The following is a 6307-nucleotide window of genomic DNA, read 5'->3' as shown; positions in this document are numbered from 1 at the left end:
ATACGTCAGCGAGACGAGGAGCGGAAAAGACAATTCGAAGAACATGTGGCTGCCCTCAATGAATATGACAGGCTGCGAGCTCAGGTGGATGAATGGGTGGAATCCAGGAGGTAGGTCGAGATGCAGGCACAGAGAGGGAAAGAGAAGAAACACTATGGGAAGAAATGGAAAGACTGCAAGAGGAGCAAAATCGAAGGCTGAACGGTGTCGAGTTCTTAGTCTCACGATGTCACTTCCGTGCCCTAGAGTCTTCTAATCGGTGTCAGCATCATTAGACTTATATTTACATTTGTAACATAAACATTAATTTTGTAAGAGACCTGACATTGTTTTGAAATAAAAAAATCTTTCATATATACAATTGCTTTTGGAGTTACAATGTCTCAATACTATCATCATTCAACGATTAATCAAGTGAATAGTATGAGAGATGATTCTTTGCAGAAAGTCATTTTCTCTTTTTGCCTTGGCACCTGTAAAAAAGGGGTTTTGTTAGTGGTATCTTACATAATATTATGCATAACATACTAAATGGTGAATGTAAATATAAATGGTTTACCTTCATTGTAAATGTATAATCTTTTGGCAATTGTTCAATCTCCTCGTATGTAAGGTCTCCTCGTATGTAAGGTCTTCTCTAATTTGAGAAAGAGATGTTTTAGATAGTGTGTTCAATCAGCATTATTGTTCAATCTCCTTGTATGTAAGGTCTCCTCTAATTTGAGAAAGAGATGTTTTAGATAGTGTGTTCAATCAGCATTATTGTTCAATCTCCTCGTATCGTATGTAAGGTCTTCTCTAATTTGAAAGAGATGTTTTAGATAGTGTGTTCAATCAGCATTGTAAGCAATTGCCCTTCCACATATATCTCCATTACTAGAGGCGTATTCTCGGGATCTGACTCCAAATCTTGATCTAATGGAACAAGGTTGCCATTAACATAATGATATCTGGTGTAGTGAAAAGTTGCAATGAAGTTTTGAGAGCCAATAATGTACTTGCAAACTATTGCCTTCTTCTCCAAAATAGAATTGATGCCTTCTATTTTTCTCCTATCCCAACCATTGTCCAAAAAGTCCAGTGCCTTACTTGACTTGCAAATAAACATTGTTGAAGTATTTCTTATTTCTTCATCACAGAAAAAGTCAACAAATACTTCGATAGGCATAAAAATAGTAAGCTTGACATTCTTTGTTGCTCAACAGATGCCTTAAGAGACTTTTGTATGTCGTGATACAACCTGATCCTATAACTTTCACTAGTTTGTGAAGTTGGCAATGGCCAATCTTTGTTTCCAAATAATGGGAGGGATAATGGAGACAAACGATCCCATCCAGAAGACGTGTTTGGTTCAAAGTACTGCATATCATAGAAAAATATGCCGTGGTCTGCAAGATCTCTATGAGTTCTTCCTTTGTAAATTTGTTCTCCTACATATGCATGGAAAGCGTCCAAAATCCCACTTATACTCTCCATTGGTTTGCCAGTCTATCCTATTGGATAAATATCTACATAAAAGCAAAAGATTAGACATTTTTAAAACAACAATTAGACACTTTTAAAACAATAAGGAGACAGGATTGAATGGATAAAAAACTGCATAATAACAATAATTAAACACTTTTAAAATAAAAGAAGCTTTGACTAAGATACTACTCACAGTTGGGACGATATCGTGGAAGACCAGGAGGAAATTTTTTCACTCTCAAGTCTACATGCTAGAAAACATGAATTAGTACCTCTGTCACACGCTTGCTAGATTCACATACCTTGAACTCTTTAACTTATCCCTTGAATGGCTCCACAAATTCGTTAGCATTTCTCCTCTTCCTCTTCCTTCTCTATAAAAGTACCTAGCTCTCAATTGTAATTATAGATGGTATCCATGTCCCATCATCCGTATTATAACTATTGAATATAGTAATAGCTAAAATGCTAGTACTAGTTGAAATGCTAGTACAAGGCTTTCTAATAGGTTGCCATTTTGTGTAGCAAAAGACACGCGCGGAAGAAGAAGATGAGAGCTTAATTTGGAGGAGACTTAGAAAAAGAAAGAACGACTATGTTTGAGACGAAGAAGATCAGAGCTAGTTTTGTGGGGGGAAACTTAGAGATTCTCTATCATTAACTACCACTATCTTTTAGCATACGTGCAAAGATTCGGTAGTATTATTTTATTATTATTTTAAGTTGAGTAAATGTTATTTTAAGATGCATTTTGAGCATAATTTTACTCTATTTACTTGAATTCTTGCTTTAAAATGCCGAATTTCTCCGTTATTTACAGAAGCCTCTTCCTCATTGGTTGAGCACCACTCTCTCTCTAGAACTAAAAGGCCCAAAATTGAGTCCACATTTCTCCTAATGAGAATCACAACCCAAGGAAAAGCTAATCTAATGCTTCCATGGGGCGTCAAGAAGAAATAACTCTTCGTCTTCTTAATCTTTTTGCCAGCAGTAGCTAATATATTGTTGCAAGGTATGTCAATGAGAGGAGAATCATGCATTCCAACACCCGAGGAGGCAAGCATTATGATGGAATGCTGTCCTTGATTTGTCGCTAGCTCTCAAGGGTAGCATGAGACCAAGCTGAGTTGTTATGGGATGAACTCTTCTTCTTCATCCTCCTGCAGTGCACCATGGAGTGGTGCCATTTGTGGTAGCTAGCTTGGATGGATTCATAAACCTCCTTCAAGTCTTAGTAAGGATGGTCATTATACCTACAATACCATTGCAAACTTGATAAGAGTCTTAGTAAACCTCCATCGAAGTCTTAGTAAGGATGGTCATTATACCTACAATACCGTTGTAAACTTGATGAGAGTCTTTACACAACGGATCAACTCCTTGAAAATGAATAGGACACTACAAATTCAATGTCTCCTCTTGGAATACCTCTCAAGGTATGGCTAGACCTTCCAGTGTAAGAAGGAATGTTAAGAGGAAAAAAGCATTAGTTAGCCCTCATGTTAGCTGTAATATCATGTCTACAAAAACTTAAAGATCTTTGAGTCAACCAATAATCACCCCTCAACACATTGTTGTGATAGATGTTATTGGGGAGTACATTGAAGGTCTTGGGCTATTTCCATCAAATTTCTCAAAATAGGTGAAATAGTGGAAAACTCTTGATGTACTTGAGGATGAAATCATCTTTGGTTACAACTATATGGGAGACTTGTGCTATTCAATTGATCAATCCAAACAAGTTATCACCTAAGAGACTTTTAAGAAAACTTTCACAATATGTTTTTTGCAAAAGAAAAACCTTTGTCATAATTGAAAACCCAAGTGACCTAAAGCTTTCAAGACTCAAAGTTGGATTTGAAGTGGCGAGAGAAATCAAAATAATACAGGCTCAAATCTATCCATGGCCTAAACACAATCTCATGACATTTGAACTGTGGGATGTGTTAGGCCAACCTTCACTATAAGCTCATTCCTTCCACAAAAGGACATGAATATGCCATGTTTGGGTACTTTGAACACACTCTATATGCAAACTAACCCCTTGAATAACTATAAGTTTTATGCTTAAGTATGTGTTGAACATAGATTTATTTTTGGGATGTGAATGGATTATTTCCACCAAAGTTAAACTAAGTCCCTTCAATAGATTAGATGCTTTTACAAGTTGTAAGGCAGGAACTCCAGTTACTCTAATTCTTTGCATCTTTTTCTCATGTGAATATCAATGAAAGAAATAGTCCCCTTGTGATAGTGGATGTCAGCCTGATTTCGAGTAGTAAGACAATCCCTCCCGAGAATTCATTCATATATGCATGCCTAAGAGCAAAAATTTGAACTTACATTCGATTAAATTTCCATCTAAGGAATAATGAGTCACGTCCATCTCATGGCATGTGAAATTCCACTAGAATTGGTTTACCCTAGTTTTACTAATTTTCACAAGCATCTAGGTGAAATGAATGAATGATTACTTCTTGAGTAAACCAAAAGCTTAAAACTTTTACCTTGGTAATTGGATGGGATCTAAATTACCAAAAATTGATGATTATTCTAACCCTAAGGCTCAATGGTGGTATGAATTCTACCTCTTTCTTCTTCCTTCTAGTCATTAGACATCTGCCTCCTCTAATTTCTCCAATTTTGATTGCTCTACCTCAAGTTACAAGCCTTTGGTGTATCGGGATCCTGGGGCAGTTGGAGTTGGGCAATAACATGTGTGTTTCGACAATCACTTATCATGTGGCCTAGTTGCTAGAACCTAAAGCATTTGCGCTCCTTCTTGAGTTGATATCATCTCGTAATGAGGTGTCAAACTGTTATAACACATGAGCTAAATCCTCTCATGTGTCCTCAAGAAATGGAAAAACACCTCACCAATCCTCATACCACCTAAGTATATGCATGAAAATCATGGCGTGGGAATGCTCACAAGGTAGCGGGATGGTGTCAAGAACATGTGCTAATGGATGTGCCATGATTCGAAAAGATGCAGTGGAACTAATGAAGGCACAAATACATGTTAGAACATTAGGTGCAGGCGCAGGTGAAAAAATCAATTTTGCTTTACTTCTTTTTTTGGATTTTTTTCATTTTCCTATTTTTCTATTTTAAGATAATAAGATTTTGAATTTTTAGATTTTATAAATTTCTTCTTTTTTTAAAAAATGTTTTTTGCTATATTTTGGAAAATATAATATAAGAGATGCGAGGGGGGTTTAGTGAGAAGGAGGAGAATATACACAATTTAAAAAATTTAGTGGGGAAAGGAAAATAGGGAGATGGAAAAAAAGAGGAAAAAAGTTAATTTGGAAAATGATAGAGGGGAAAGGTTAGTTGGAAAATTTAAAATGGGAAAGTTGGTTTTTTATTATTATTATTATTATTATAAAGAAGAATCATGCGCATGATGAAGACCACCATTTGAACGGTCGCCTTATCCTGACACGTCTAACACAACGAAACCGAAAAATTTTATGACGTGAAATAGTAGTGAAGCGCTTCACGATGTGAACCACACTTTATTTCACGACGTGATCCACACTCTGTTTCACGGCGTAAAGCATTTGATACTTCACGATGTAAACCATAACCTGCTACTTCACGGGTTAATACTTCAAAAGTTAACCCTTCATACATTAGAGCTTCACGTGTTAGCAGTTCACGAGTTAAGCTTTCACGGACTGCTAGTTCACAAATTAAGGGTTGTTAAACCAACGATAAGAGTAGAATCCTAATTACACCATTGGAGTTTATTCGACTCAAATTGAAGTAATTCTAAGCTGACAATTCAAAACGTGAAACATCAGTTTTCCAAAGCGTGAAAAATAGGTCACGACATCAACAACATTCTGTTTTTTCACGGCGTGAACTGCTACCTGCTACTTCACGACGTGCACCATTCTCAATATCTACTATTTTACGACCAGGACAGACACTTCGGTAAAAAACAGGTGAAAAGGTTGGAATAGTGATTTCACATGTCGAAACATATTCATACACTTGAGGCCTGGTAAACTTATTGGAAGAGATCTTACCCCTGAACGATAGTGCATTAAATCACCCAGGTTCTTTCCACCAAAGGAGTATTGGCTCAGGCCACTTGTTGGTGAGCACTCAATTGGGTGTTTTAGCTTGGAGGAATCTGACCACCATAGAAACAAGTTGTGAGGAATCCATGGAAGAAGGGCTACGATTCTCTAAACTTGGAGAGGAAGAAAAACCATCTTCTTTTACTAGTTGTCTTTATCCTCAGGTTTTAGTGTTCAATACCATTGGTGAGCCTTCCCTTCTAGGGTCAAGGAAAAAGCATGTATCTTGGTTACATTGCTCAATGGCCCACATGTCTCACAAGTAGACTCAAAGATTTCTACATGCTGGATCGGGTCTCCATCTCCTAAGAATTTTTGCACAAGCTTTGACATAATATGTGGCTTTATTTGGGATGGTCTAGATTCCAGGGTAGTGCCTAGTTCCCTAACCATTCCTCAGAGCCAATTTCTTCCATGGCCATGTTTAGCAGATCCGCCCTTGTGACTGCATTTGGATTTGCGTTGGGATCTACAATTGGCCTTTGAGGAGCTACTCCCCCCTGCCTAGACCATGTCCTCTTCGTGGATAGCTTCTTCTATTCAGTTTGGGTCTAAGGTTGGGTCCGGGTAATTCCTCATTGACGGGCTCATTTTTGGCAGTCTCGGCCCGCCTTTGTTCGATCACAGCAGTTCCATTGTGTGCAAGAAAGTGGGATCATTTATCATTTCTTGTATATCCTCTCTTGTATAGAGACAATTCTCACCACCTACAATGCCCTTGGTTCCTCATTGATGGGTTTTGGTATCAC

This window comes from Cibotium barometz, chromosome 9, assembly GCF_041138505.1.
Source record: "Cibotium barometz isolate CiBa-2024 chromosome 9, ASM4113850v1, whole genome shotgun sequence".
NCBI lineage: Eukaryota > Viridiplantae > Streptophyta > Polypodiopsida > Cyatheales > Cibotiaceae > Cibotium > Cibotium barometz.
Note: the sequence above shows the minus strand (reverse complement) of the source record.